The sequence below is a fragment of the Erythrolamprus reginae genome, chromosome 5 (genome assembly GCF_031021105.1).
Source record: "Erythrolamprus reginae isolate rEryReg1 chromosome 5, rEryReg1.hap1, whole genome shotgun sequence".
Taxonomy (NCBI): domain Eukaryota; kingdom Metazoa; phylum Chordata; class Lepidosauria; order Squamata; family Dipsadidae; genus Erythrolamprus; species Erythrolamprus reginae.
In genome coordinates this window covers 77,538,539-77,551,973 of record NC_091954.1, presented here as the reverse complement: position 1 = coordinate 77,551,973, position 13,435 = coordinate 77,538,539, and the positions used below count along the sequence as shown (strand labels likewise).

Here is a 13,435-nt window from a genome sequence, read left to right as displayed (position 1 = left end):
TTTTCTTTCCAATTCATTCCTTGCTTTTTTCTTTGTCTGCCTTCTTCTTCACATCTATATGTCTCTTCTTTTGTTCCCCCCCCCCCACATTTGTTGTGCTATTGGGTGATAAAACTCTTATCAGCTTCCCTGCCTCCTCCTCAAAAAAGTCGACTGTCTATAAGAATTCTTTATTTCCTCCCCATTTATCCATTCTCTACCCTAAGACTTTCTTTTTGTTTTGTTTTGTTTTTGTCTTTTCTGGATAAGAACATAATGCTGGTGGGCAGAATGTTGGCACACCTTAAGGACACCACAATCACACACAAAGTCTACGGAGAGGGGAGGCATACAAATCTAATAAATAAATAAATAAATTAGGTAAACTTGCATATTTTCAGATAATGGCTGAGGAGCAGCAATGCATGAAGATTTGGAACTCTTGATAAGCATCTGCCTACCCATTCAAAAGTTCTTGGTACGAGTAGGAACCAGGCAACTCAGCTGGAGGTGAACAGTGGGCAAGTGAACAAAATTGAAACCATCTTATACCAAAATGTCCTACCTGTTAACGACTACTTCACCTTCAACTGCAACAACACAGGAGCACAAAATCAATTTAAACTAAATGTCAACCGCTCCAAACTTGACTGCAAAAAATACGACTTCAGCAACAGAGTAATCAACGCCTGGAATGCACTACCTGATTCTGTGGTTTCTACTCCTAACCCCAAAACCTTTAACCTTAGGCTATATACAATTGATCTATCCTCCTTTCTAAGAGGTCTGTACGGAGCGTGCATAAGCGCACCATTGTGCCTACCGTCCCTGTCCTATTGTCTACTTTTTATCATTACTTATCTAATATTTTATATGTACAAATTATCACAATTAATGATTTCTGACAGTCTCAAAATGGGTGAACAGTGCAGTCAGGCGGTAGGGAAAGCAAGTAGGATGCTTGGCTGCATAGCTAGAGGTATAACAAGCAGGAAGAGGGAGATCATGATCCCGCTATATAAAATGCTGGTGAGACCACATTTGGAATACTGTGTTCAGTTCTGGAGACCTCACCTACAAAAAGATATTGACAAAATTGAACGGGTCCAAAGACGGGCTACAAGAATGGTGGAAGGTCTTAAGCATAAAACGTATCAGGAAAGACTTAATGAACTCAATCTGTATAGTCTGGAGGACAGAAGGAAAAGGGGGGACATGATCGAAACATTTAAATATATTAAAGGGTTAAATAAGGTCCAGGAGGGAAGTGTTTTTAATAGGAAAGTGAACACAAGAACAAGGGGTCACAATCTGAAGTTAGTTGGGGGAAAGATCAAAAGCAACATGAGAAAATATTATTTTACTGAAAGAGTAGTAGATCCTTGGAACAAACTTCCAGCAGACGTGGTGGATAAATCCACAGTAACTGAATTTAAACATGCCTGGGATAAACATATATCCATCCTAAGATAAAATACAGAAAATAGTATAAGGGCAGACTAGATGGACCATGAGGTCTTTTTCTGCCGTCAGACTTCTATGTTTCTATGTTTCTATCACCCTATAATTGTTTGACAAATAAATAAATAAAATAAAAATAAATCTTCCCCCTGGTCCATGGAAAAATTGTCTTCCACAAAAATGATCCCTGGTGTCAAAAACATTGGGACCACTGTTCCAATGTAATAGAGAAGATAGTTCACATAGAATTGTCATTTTCCCTTTCTGTGTCCTTCAAATACATTTTATCTTAACATAAAGGCTTTATAAACTTGCAAAGCATTGTTTACTAGTGGAAGTTTATTGTTCCTGCAAATGTAATTTTACTTGCATAAAGGCTGTAAAGAACACAAAATCAAACAAAAGTATAAATTGCTGAGAGGCTTAGATAGTCAGCAGCATATCAAGTTAAATAAACAAAATAATGTTCATTTCCTACAGAAGGGAACCATGCTATTTTGTACTGCATAAAAGGCAGTAAAAATTGTTACAGAAATGCATCCCCCCCCCCAAAAAAAGTGCATTATTATTTCATTTTAGCTGAAAATATAACTTAGTTTGGATATAATGAAATCATCACAATGAAGTCATCAGTTTGGCATTTTAAATTATTACTAAACTTTTTATTGCATCTTGATCGCATCTTCTAGTTTTAGAATGATCTCTAACAGATGTCTTCAATATAGTGGCTTAGACAGACAGAATTTTGTAAAAGACAGCAACATCTCTATGTAGCCACAGAAGCTACTCCTTCAGTATTGGCAATACCACTAAGTATTCATTAAATATAATGGATACTTTAGAGTGAATAAGTACTTTTAGGGTCATGACCATTGCCTTCTCCATGTAAATAACTTAATTTGAGGTAAAATTATTAATTACTTGTCTTCTTGTCTTCATAGCTTCTTTCCTATTTACACTGTGCACTGCTATATTTACTGTAACAATCAAGTCTTACTTGCCAAGCTTAGTGCACTAAATCATGAAGAGAAATGTCTCCTTATTGGTAATATAATGTCTCCCTGTTGGTAATACAGTGGTACCTCTACCTAAGAACACCTCTACTTATGACCTTTTCTAGATAAGAACCGGATGTTCAAGATTTTTTTGCCTCTTCTCAAGAACCATTTTCTTACTTACAAACCCAAGCCTCCAAAACTGTAACCGGAAAAGGCAGGGAGAAGCCTCCGTGGGGCCTCTCTGGGAATCTCCTGGGAGGAAACAGGGATGGAAAAAGCAGAGAGAAGCCTCCATGGGGCCTCTCTAGGAATCTCCTGGGAGGAAACAGGACCTCCACCCTCTCTGTGGTTTCCCCAACCGCACACATTATTTGCTTTTATATTGATTCCTATGGGAAAAATTACTTCTTCTTACAAACTTTTCTACTTAAGAACTTAAGAATTCACGGAATGAATTAAGTTTGTAAGTAGAGGTACCACTGTATAATGCATTTATATATAGATAGTCCTACAGATAGACAGAATTTCTGCTGCTAAGCAAGGCAGTTGTTAAGTGAGTTGTAGCCTTTTTGCTATGGTTATTAAATGAATCAAAACATTTGTTAAGTGAATTATGTGAACATTAAGTGAATACACCTTCTCCATTGACTTAGTTTGTTCAAAGCTAGCTGGGAAGGTCACAAATGGCAATCAGAGAACCCAGTTTTGATCACATGACTGTGAGGGTGTTGTGATTGTCATAAGTGCAAGGACTGGTCATAAGTCACTTTTTTCAGTGATTTTGTAATTTTGAAAAATATTAAATTAATTGTAAGTTGAGGACTTACAATGAAATGCAATAAAATATTAATCAGCTTTCTCAATGTAAAGTCAGAAATTTTGGACAGCTTGTTGTGTGAAGAATAAAATGGGTTTCTAACATACTATCAGTATGCAATAGGGTTGATATTCCTGGAAGCGTGTGTAATATGGCAAATGATTTAGCTTTACTAGATAAGTGGTCAAAGCAATGGAAACTGCAGTTTAATGTTTCCAAATGTAAAATAATGCACTTGTGGGGAAGGAATCCTCAATCTGAGTATTTTATTAGCAATTCTGTGTTAGCAAAAACTTCAGAAGAGAAGGATTTAAGGGTAGTGATTTCTGACAGTCTCAAAATGGGTGAACAGTGCGGTCAAGTGGTAGGGAAAGCAAGTAGAATGCATGGTTGTATAGATAGAGGTATAACAAGTAGAAAGGAGATTGTGATCCCGCTGCATAGAGCGCTGGTGAGACCATATTTGGAATACTGTGTTCAGTTCTGGAGATCTCACCTACAAAAATATATTGATAAAATTGAACAGATCCAAAGATGGACTACCAAAATGGTGGATGGTCTTAAGCATAAAACGTATCAGGAAAGACTTAATGAACTCAATCTGTATAGTCTGGAGGACAGAAGGGAAAGGGGAGACATGATCTAAACATTTAAATATGTTAAAGGGTTAAATAAGGTTCAGGAGGGAAGTGTTTTTAATAGGAAAGTGAACACAAAAATAAGGGGACACAATCTGAAGTTAGTAAAAGGAAAGATCAGAAGCAACATGAGAAAATATTATTTTACTGAAAGAGCAATAGATGCTCGGAACAAACTTCCAGCAGATGTGGTTGGTAAATCCACAGTAACTGGATTTAAATATGCCTGGGATAAACATATATCCATCCTAAGATAAAATACAGGAAATAGTATAAGGGCAGACTAGATGGACCAATAGGTCTTTTACTGCCGTCAATCTTCTATGTTTCTATGTTTCTATCATGCTTTGTATGATAGAAACAAATAAAAATAATTTGTTTCCATATAACTTTGAAACGGATTTCAACAACCTAAAGTTCAGATTGTATCTTGTTTTGTTTTCACAATGAAAGTTTGAGGTTATTATCTCCCTCCTGGTTTTCAATGATTTGTTCTAAGAGAAAATGGTTATTTCTTTATGATATTGTAATCAGATCTGAGGGTTAACTCCTTTGGGGAGAAAGAGGGGGGAAGCTGATAGAGTTTTATCACACAATATGAAAATTATATTTCTTTATTCTCATACATGAGTGAAAACCTTAAAAAATGTTGGCAGCATTTGTTACAATATCACCTCAGATGAGATTTATTATTCAGCCTTTGTATTAAATAAATTGGGTTTGTGTTATGTCATAACTAGAGAAAATACAAAACTGCAAATAATTTGTAAGCTCTTTGCATCACTCCTAGAAAACAACTCAGGCTACCTTGTTGACTACTGATTATGTTCACTTTGGTTACTGCAGCAATGCCTGAACAAAACAAAATTCCCTACAACTGGTATCTAGCAACCCAGAACTGCTGTATCAGTGAGATGGTTGGCATGAAAATTTAATTAATTAATTAATAAAATCCAATGGTGGATTGGAATCAGGGAAGTTTATTACCAAAGCCTCAAGAGTTGGCAAAACAAAGAATTTTCTGAAAGCTGTACAATAATTAAAGTTAGTACAAACAAGGATAGATTAGTGTGTGTTATTTAATTTCTCTGCCGCTTATTCTTTTTTATATAGGCTTGAATTTTAAAGAAATCTAAATGGACGTTTTAAGGAACTTAAGTGATATTTCTTCTAATATTAATTTTATTGTGAATTTTTATACATCTCTCTCTCTCTCTCTCTCTCTCTCTCTCTCTCTCTGTGTGTGTGTGTGTGTATATATATATCTCACATGTTTTTTTGCTGAATTTGAAAATTAAGGGAGACTAGGATAGATCTATTTCGGCCTTATTTTGGCCTCATCAGCTAGCCATACCCACTGGAACTTGAACCTGCAACCTTTGCCTTGTAAGGCAGAGAATTATCCTCTAGGCTACAGTATCCAATCCCTTCAGCTCTGCACCAGGGAAGGGTTACATATTTTTGTGTCAAATCACCCTGGTGTATTGAAGGAACATCACAGCTCCTTGTTTGCCTCTCGGCCAACCCAGGGCCATTTCCAAGGCAGTTCATTTTATTGATAGCCGACAATTCTATCTGTATGTGTCACATGTTTTTTTGCTGAATTTGAAAATTAAGGGAGACTAGGATAGATCTATTTCGGCCTTATTTTGGCCTCATCAGCTAGCCATACCCACTGGGACTTGAACCTGCAACCTTTGCCTTGTAATACACATACATACAGTACATACATACATACATACATACATACATACATACATACATACATACATACAAAATGTATTTTGGCATGTAATTTTCACTGGTATTTATATTTACATGCTGCTATGTTTTTATTTATGTGCAATAATATGCCCATTTGCATTTATATGCAATAAAATGCATGATCGTAGCGGCCATACACTAAATAATAATAAATAAATGTTGTTAGAAGTAAAAATATCAGAAATAGTTATACTTTTTAAAATCCCCCATACAAGCAGAACTAAACCAATCTCACTTGATGTCATATTTGCAGCTTCCTATGGATCTCACAAAAACACCCGTTTGGCAGAGAACAGACACACCCTCCCCTGCTGATTTCTTTTTTTAACAGACAGAAACATTAAGGATAGGATTGTGAGAAGTGGAGTTGCTAAGAGATATCTGCATTTCCAGCCCTATAGATTGTCCAATACCATGGACTTTCTATTCCGTTTCAATCTTGGTGGTGTCATATATTTACTAGACAGATAGAGATGCCCTCAAGTTGAACTTGATTCCTGATAACCCTCCAGTTTTGTTGGCAACAATATGGAAGTGGTTTGTCACTGTCTTCTCGTTCTTCTTTTCTCACATTAAAGTGCTAAGCAGCCAAATCCTGCTTAGTTCTGAGATCAGACAAGATGTGCCAGCTGAGGTTTGTTCATAAAATATCATGTATTCTGATAGATAAGTATCATGTTTCAAATGTACAAACATGTCAAAATCTTTTTTTTAAATTTATTTTTATTTTGTTTAACATACAAACATTTAGACATCATACAATACATACAATATCTGGACCGGGACTCATTGCTCACAGTCACTCATGCCCTCATCACCTCGAGGTTCGACTACTGTAATGCTCTCTACATGGGGCTACCTTTGAAAAGTGTTCGGAAACTTCAGATCATGCAGAATGCAGCTGCGAGAGCAGTCATGGGCTTACCTAGGTATGCCCATGTTTCACCATCACTCCGCAGTCTGCATTGGCTGCCGATCAATTTCCGGTCACAATTCAAAGTGTTGGTTATGACCTTTAAAGCCCTTCATGGCATCGGACCAGAATATCTCCGAGACCGCCTTCTGCTGCACGAATCCCAGTGACCGATTAGGTCCCACAGAGTGGGCCTCTTCCGGGTCCCGTCAACTAAACAATGTCAGTTGGCGGGCCCCAGGGGGAGAGCCTTCTCTGTGGCGGCACCGACTCTCTGGAACCAACTCCCTCCGGAGATCGGAACTGCCCCTACTCTTCCTGCCTTCTGCAAACTCCTCAAAACCCACCTTTGCCGTCAGGCATGGGGAAACTAAACATCTCCCCCTGGGCACGTTGAATTTATATATGGTATGCTTGTGTGTATGTATTTTAGTATATGAGTTTTTTAAAAATTTTCAATATTTTAATTAATTGGATTATGTATTGGATTGCTTTTCACTTGTTGTGAGCTGCCCCGAGTCTTCGGAGAGGGGCGGCATACAAATCCAAATAATAAATAAAATAATAAATAAATAAATACAACATTGAACATTTACGATTTATATATTTACAAGATTTATTTTTTACAATTCTATTTGCTATACCTTTTTCTTAACTTCCACCCAGTTGTATATTTTTTCCCACACTTTGTAATAGTCCTTATTTTGTTGGTTTTGTATCTCGTATGTTAATTTGCTAAATTTGGCGCAGTCTAATATTTTTTAAATCACCATTTCTTCGTTTGGAGTCTTTTCTTGTTTCCATACTTGTGCATATGCTAATCTTGCAGCAGTAAGTAAGTGATTTATTAAGTAGTAATTTTCTTTGCTATGTTTGCCTCTGATTATGCCTAATAAATACATTTCCGGTTTTATCTCAAGTTTATAGCCCAGTATTTCTTCCATCCGTTTCCGAATTTGGATCCAAATTTTTTTTGCTTCCTTACATTGCCACCATATGTGGTAGTATGTTCCTACCTCTTTTTTACATTTCCAACATTTGTTACTAATATTTACATTCATTTTGGCTAAGCACGCTGGCGCATAATGCCATCGGAAGAACATTTTATAAAGATTTTCTTTGTATGGTGTTGACAAAGTCATCTTATAGTTAACTGACCATAGTTTTTCCCAGTCTTCTAGTTGAATTGCATAGCCAAAGTTGGTCATCCAAGCTATCATATTAGGTTTAACTATTTCTTCGATGTTTTCATGATTTAGTAGATAAGTATACATTTTGGTTATAAATTTTTAATCAGATCCTGTCAATATTTTGTCTATTTCATTTTGTTTTTTACATATTCCGGATTTCACCAAGTCCTTTTTGTATCTACTTTGAATTTGGTAATATGGCAGCCAATCTATTACTATCTTTTGATATGGTTCTCTCAGTATAACTCTGTTATCAACTGTGTTTTTATGGTCAAATTAGTTGACATGTTGTGTTTCATTAACAGTCCTATCACAGATTTTTCACCCTTATATAGGTTTTAATGTGTTACTTTAGGCTAGCTTATTCCACAGTTGTGCTACTCTGAGAAGAATTATATGGATGTCTGTATTGATTTTTTATAGCTTTTAAAATAAATATTGAAATAATTTTAAGCAGGATCCAAAGAGCAGAACTCTATTTTTCATATAAATATAATTTATTTGGAGGCCTTTCAAGAAGTGCCATTTCTGCAGGCATCGGAGTAGAATGAGATAAATCCAGAAACTGAGAAAATGAAAAGAGGATCTAGGGGAAAGTGTTTGCTTTTCGGGAGTTTTTATTGCATATTTCTGTTCTTCATTTTCTGAGCTATCAAGAATTGTAGCACATAAAATGGGCAAGCTAATAAGTCTTATAAATAAATAAACAAATTGGCCCAGTGCCATCTTAATGATTCATGCAACATTTGCTCAAAAATATGTATCAACTATTCATAATTTTATACTTTTCAGAAAAATACCATGAAGAGCAATTGAAACAAAGAATGTTAATAAACATAAAATCAATTAATTGAATGAATTTGTTAAATAATGAATAAAAAATGAGAGATTAATCTGTATCTTTACAATGAAAATTTACTGTTAGTTTGGGCTCTTATATACTTTTCAAAATCTCAATGAAATGGGAAGTGAGATTTATGGGTGTTCAAGTAAAAACATGCAGTGATATAGAGCAGAAATTACTGGAGTTTTCCAGATTTGTTCTGTATTCACTATTTTCCCTTAGCTTCTGTAAACATATCAAGACATACAGTATGTATCTGTTTAATAGATTCTTTTTTAATTCACTGTTCCCATATGTTGGCCAAAACAATAAACTGGGAGAAGAAAAGAACTTGGGTCCATTCTGTTTCTATTCTGAAGACAAAAATTTATCAACAATTAACAGACAAAATCCATAAACCATGCTTATTAATCACACATACTGTTGCATTAATGCATATCAATTGACGTAGCTCAACCAAGTCCTTGTCAGAAAGGAATTCATTAGGACATCAGACTTGTATAATGAATATCACAGGCAGAGAAGTTTGAGGGTTCTGTAATTGCTACTTTCATTCTAAGAAGCAGACTCTTTCGTTTTTCCCATTTGCCTGTTCCAGCCACATTTGAAAATGATTAGTAGTGGTCATGATGTCAAGATAATGCATCATTTGGAAAAGGGTTGGGGTTATTTAAAAACTGTTCATTCAATTCAACAAGAACATTGGTGGTTCAGTGGTAGAATTCTCGCCTGCCACGCAGGAGGCCTGGGTTCGATTCCCGGCCAATGCAACATGTTCCTTTTAAGGGGCGTACATAAGTGCACTGATGTGCCTAACGTCCCCTGTCCAATTACCTTTCCTTTTCTCATATATCTTATATATTCTCTCCCTCTCATCCACTCCTCTTCTTTTTTACTTACTATCCCTATATATACTACTTAATGTCTATTTCATTCCATATGTAGTGTATATTGGACAAAGAATAAATAAATATATAAATAAAATAAAGAACTGTTCATTCAATTCAACAAGAACTGTTCATTCTTGTTTTCAGAGATCTTTGTCTGGAGGCGTAAAACCAATTTTAATTAGTGATCCCAAAATGAAATAACAGTAGTGAAGCATCTCTTGTTATATAACATCACTATTGAAAGGCTGGGCGATCTAACACCTGGCCGTCATATGCAGATGGTGCGAAGCAACTCAGCACCCAATTTGCTGCTGGCATTCTTGCGCGGTTGTGTGCGAACGCCCAGAATCTTTGTCGAGCAGCACGGGCTGTAGGGAGGTGTGGTGGGGCTACTGACCTACTTTAGGGCCTGCTAGCCACCCACGCCTTCCTTTCCAGCCGGCTCGCTTCACCTGCAGACATCCACCCACCTTCCGCTCATTCCAGGGTGTTTTAATGGTCGCCCAATCTGGGGGCTGAGTAGGAATATTTTCCAATGTCAGCACATTTTTAGTCCAGATTGTGTTTTCACCTACTCCATCCTGGAAGACAGGGAAGGAATTTTGGTTATGGGGTGCCTCTATTTGTATATAGACTATTGATTCGTCAATTTGTTGCTTAATAAAATTGGTCACTATATGGCAGAAATGGGGCAGAAAGGGTATCAGTAGCAACTGTGTGTTCTCCCATGGGCATATTTTGGAAGATGATGGGCTCCTCTGTTGCACAGCTTATGCTACCTAACCAGCCGGAGGGGTAAAAGTGGGGTGCCCTTGGGGCTCACTTATGTCATTTCCCATTCTGGGTCATTGGGGTGAGCCCTCCTACATCCCTGGGGCATGGCTTACATGCTAGTCATGCCTCACCCTGCCCGGGCATGGAGTTACGCCCATTAATTGCCCAAGAAGGCTATATTGAGAAAATTCCACCCCATTTAGCGACTTCTGCAGGTCTCTCTGTTAATATTTTAATAAAGTGACTCCCTTTATTATTCACCTTGGTGTCCGAATGGTCATTTCACGTCCAATGCAATTGCAGCACAAAGCATCTTATCACGGAGGCTACCTTTCACTAGCCTGCTTTAAATAATACTTGGAAAGAATTCAGGAGGGAAGTGTTTTTAATAGGAAAGTGAACACAAGAACAAGGGGACACAATCTGAAGTTAGTTGGGGGAAAGATCAAAAGCAACGTGAGAAAATATTATTTTACTGAAAGAGTAGTAGACCCTTGGAACAAACTTCCAGCAGACGTGGTTGGTAAATCCACAGTAACTGAATTTAAACATGCCTGGGATAAACATATATCCATTGTAAGATAAAATACAGGAAATAGTATAAGGGCAGACTAGATGGACCATGAGGTCTTTTTCTGCCGTCAGTCTTCTGTGTTTCTATGTTTCTAAGACCACAGAGTTTTAAATATTTAAATATTTACTTTGATAAAAAGGTAAGCATTAAAATGCATATTGAAATCCTATCTGGAAAAGATCTGCTTGAATCATTTGTTTAATATGTAAATAGAATTAGCATATGGATAAAAACAGATGCAAAAGTGCAATGAAGCGAAAATAGATTCACTCCTTGTGAAATCCGTCTAGTTTTCTTCTTCTTCTATTGGAGAGAGTTGCCTCCATTTGTTTTCAGAGTCCTGCCAAATTCACGCTTTCCATTGGGGCAGCATTATAGCTCATGATTGCATTTCAAGTTATTTATAAGTATAGCCTAGGGAGTATCTGAAAACCACTATTACATTCTCTCAGGTATTTGCTCCTAATAGGTTTGATATTTAAGAGGAGGCTGTTTTGCACTTTTCTGTCTTCTTTGTGTCTATGTATGTGTCTTGGGAATAATTCCCAAGCAAGATAAGTAAAGCATTGCAATCCTGCTAAGCTTAAGCTTTACCACTGAAAAGATAGCTTTATACAATAACAGTACTTTATCAAACAACATGTATTTAATTTTTAAACAGAGATTTACAAAATGCCCTGTTGGCACATCTAACCTATCTTTTAATTGCCAGCAGGCCATAAAAGAAATTGCTATGAAACTACAGTGAAAGAGAAAACTAACATTAGGAATTTTTCCCTAGGAAGGTTAAAAGCAGGTTTTCCTGATGTATTATTTAATGCTTGTTATATAGTGCATTAAGTGAGTGTTGTAGTACTGAAGGAAAAGCCTGTTAAAATGCCAACAGGCCTACATTTTCTTCTCTTTTTTTCCAGATAGCATTCAGTTTTACTTTAGATGTTTGCTTAAGTCAATAACAGGAGAATAAATGAATTAATAGTTCCCATCCTAGCCAATTTGGAGCAGCAAATCAAGTTACAACCCTGGATATGGTCAAGTGAAAGAGAATAGATTTAACTTTGTGAAGTCTTTATTTAATCTGTAGGCTCTAGAGAGCTGAAGTCAGCAGGCTCGGGTGATATAAAAGGATGGAGAAATAGGGCTTTTGCCACAGCTGACAGCATGACGGTGATGGAAAGAAAGGCCAGGTGCATTCAGAAAAATATTTCCATGATTTATTTTTAAACCTTTCCTCTGCTTTCAAGGTTCTGCTGTAGGCGCTAATGTTTATGAAATCAAAATATAAACTGTCATAAAAAATGCCTACAGCTAGCACAGGTCTGCGATGGAAAAAGGGCTGTTGAAATGGTCAAGGGAGAATTTGATGGTCTCTAGAAACTGTCTTTTGTAGATAACAATAGAAATTGGTGAAAGATTTCATGATTTGCTGACTCAAAAATTAAACATTAACACTTTATAGTAATGAGAAATGGTATACAAATATTTTGAATAATAACAAAGCTGTCTATATTATTCACACAATAATATTTTAGAATTTTAAAATTCTGTTAAAATAAGGATATCAAGCCTGGTTTGCCAAAATCCAAACAAACAATAGATGACAGGAAAATAATCAGAAAATTCTTGAATTTTGTAACCCTACATTAAACAGCAGTCTGTGGGCTGTGTCCCCAAGGAATCAGGAAGGTTGCTACAATTGGAGAATTTGTTTAATTTCACAAGACTTTGGCCCATTTAAGTTATTTATTCTAATAAGACTCTCCATCTTTTTTTAGTATTATTTGCACCCATAAATATTTATCAATTTTTTTCTTTTTTCAATAAAGACCATTATGAGGGCAAGGAATTATGCCTGGAAGTGCATTATAGTTAAAACAAAAAACAAAACCAGGGATGGTACAATCTGGTTCTTCTAAATAGTTATTATTATCCAATAAGCCAATTGTCTTTCCAAATAAAGTTGATGTTATGATAAAGCTCAGAGAAACTCTGAATATTGCCCAGTCAATTGTCCATTACCAATATCAATATGCAAGTGGTTTTGCCCAAAATGGCATAAACTTGTAGGTTTTTTTTCTTGACCCTCTTCGATAAACTAATTAATTGTGGTCTTGAAACTAAGTTGAGTTTTTATGCAATTATCTATTTCTAGTTCTCAGCTTATTTCTTACAAATATGCACTCCCAGTTCTACTTTTTCCCTTCCAATGTACCTGGAACTACTGGTTTATTCCTCTCCTACTTCCAGTTTATTTCATTTCCTTCATCTCTATTTCTTTCCTTTAAGCTGATTTACACCATTTTCTGAATTGTACACCATGTCTAAATTTCCTGACACTGGAGGTTATGTTTTTCCTTCCTTCCTTCCTTCCTTCCTTCCTTCCTTCCTTCCTTCCTTCCTTCCTTCCTTCCTTCTTTCTTTCTTTCTTTCCTTCCTCCCTTTTTTCTTGCTTCCTTCCCTCCTTCCTTCTTCCCTTCTTCCCTTCCCTTCCTCAGCAGCAATCTCCATCTTTTCAGAACTGTGCTCCTTTCTCCGTGATGCAGTCCCTCTCTTCACTCATGTAATTTTCTCTTGCCCCACCTTTCCTTCCCAG

The 13,435-nt window shown here is 36.4% G+C and overlaps 1 protein-coding gene and 1 non-coding gene across 4 annotated transcripts in view; both read left to right on the top strand.

The window, feature by feature from the left end:
* The window catches only part of LOC139168004 (glypican-5-like), a 462,110-nt gene that overhangs the window by 442,213 nt on the left and 6,462 nt on the right, over positions 1-13,435 (top strand). The gene's annotated exons all lie outside the window — the stretch shown is intronic.
* TRNAG-GCC (transfer RNA glycine (anticodon GCC)) lies at positions 9,304-9,374 on the top strand. Its single transcript has one exon. It is a non-coding gene; the product is annotated as a tRNA-Gly (tRNA).